Consider the following 1474-nt stretch of genomic DNA (forward strand, 5'->3'; position numbering starts at 1 on the left):
ATTCTATTCTTATCTTAGGTAATTCTCTAATGTGAATTATGCAGTGAGTTGTTCAATATTGTATTTTTTGTTGTTGTGCTATATGTATTGTCGGTATTGTCGATAGGCGTAAAAGCTCATATGGGTTAGTATTTATCAAATGTATTATAGGCTTGGTTTATTATTAATGTATCTCTTAGATAGACCACTAAGGATTATCAAGAGGAGCAGGATCAAAGAATCCCAATGTACATGTACTTGTTACACATTACACTTGTTACACATTCTTCTTTTCAACAAAGAACACACAACAAAAAAATAAAAACTACATTAACCCTTGTGCTGCCTTCGGGTCACATGACCCAAAGGTTCATAACGAACCACCGTTGTGTTTACCCAATTTTACCCAATACAAAAACAAATAACAATTATTTTCTTTTAACCATTGCAATGTGGGGGGTCTGAGACAGCCCGACAGTTAAAAGAAAATGCTTCACTTTGTTTTTGTAGGAGGTAAATTTGTCGCAATACGACGGTGGGTCACAATGACTGATGGGTCAGAATGACCCGAAGATAACACAAGGGTTAACTTCTTTGGCACAGCAGTGCCATCTAGTGTCTATAGCCAAACATGGAATAGCTCTTCCTAGCCATGTTCAAGATTGCATCTCTTGTGGACCTGCTGCAGTAGTAAGACATCAGTTGTCTGTACTCATCATCACTGAGATGTATCGTCATGGTGGAGATTATGACAACATAATCCACCATCTATGTAGACGTCATACTATTGGCTGAAACCGGTTCTGGGTGGTCAGGAGGGACATGTCTCTACCAATCAGAGCCAGGGGTAGTGTTAGCAGAAAGGGTGCTAAGAAATGTTAATAATTCCCACCATTGTTAACACCAAACCATTGCCTTTGATAATAGACAGGTTAGTTCCAACTCCAGAAAGGATGTGAATGAGATTAGTTGAACTAAGAGTGAAGTTCTAAATCCCATCACTAGAGGGCTGTAGACGTGTTCAAAGCTCTGTCCGTGGAGAATAATGTGGATGTTCAAGAACCAAGGTTTGGATCATGTAGCATGGTATGAAGCACTGAACACAAAAGATTCAATTTAAAGGGGTGCGTCTCTCTTTTTTTATTTCTCTTTCTGTCCTTCCATTTCTCTCTCTCAAGCCGAACAGCTGGCTCAGAGCCGCATCACACAAAAAAAGCGTGCACATGCACACGTACATTCCTCCTGTAAGTGGTTTTTAGCTAATGTGTTACGGGGTGCCTCTTCAAATAGCTCATCTAATTGACATCCTCACGAGGACTCCACAGCCTCAAACACAGCCTCAAACAGCCTCAGACAATGAAGACTCTCGCACACCCTCTTCAGTTACGCTCTCTCTTCAGTTAATTAGATCTCCTCCGATCTGTGAGTCTGTCTGTTTCTCTCCTCCTGACTGCCTGACTCACTGCCTGACTGCCTGACTGCCTGACTGCCCCAC

At 41.4% G+C, this 1474-nt stretch overlaps 1 protein-coding gene across 1 annotated transcript in view; it reads right to left on the bottom strand.

Moving 5' to 3' along the window:
• The window catches only part of si:ch1073-220m6.1 (uncharacterized), a 19704-nt gene extending 19157 nt beyond the window's left edge, over positions 1-547 (bottom strand). The window contains exon 1 of the mRNA XM_062449142.1: positions 306-547. The gene's annotated coding sequence lies outside the window, so the exon portion shown is untranslated. The remainder of the gene's footprint in view (positions 1-305) is intronic.
• Positions 548-1474: the final 927 nt, after the last annotated feature.

Source organism: Osmerus eperlanus, chromosome 23 (assembly GCF_963692335.1).
Source record: "Osmerus eperlanus chromosome 23, fOsmEpe2.1, whole genome shotgun sequence".
Classification (NCBI taxonomy): domain Eukaryota; kingdom Metazoa; phylum Chordata; class Actinopteri; order Osmeriformes; family Osmeridae; genus Osmerus; species Osmerus eperlanus.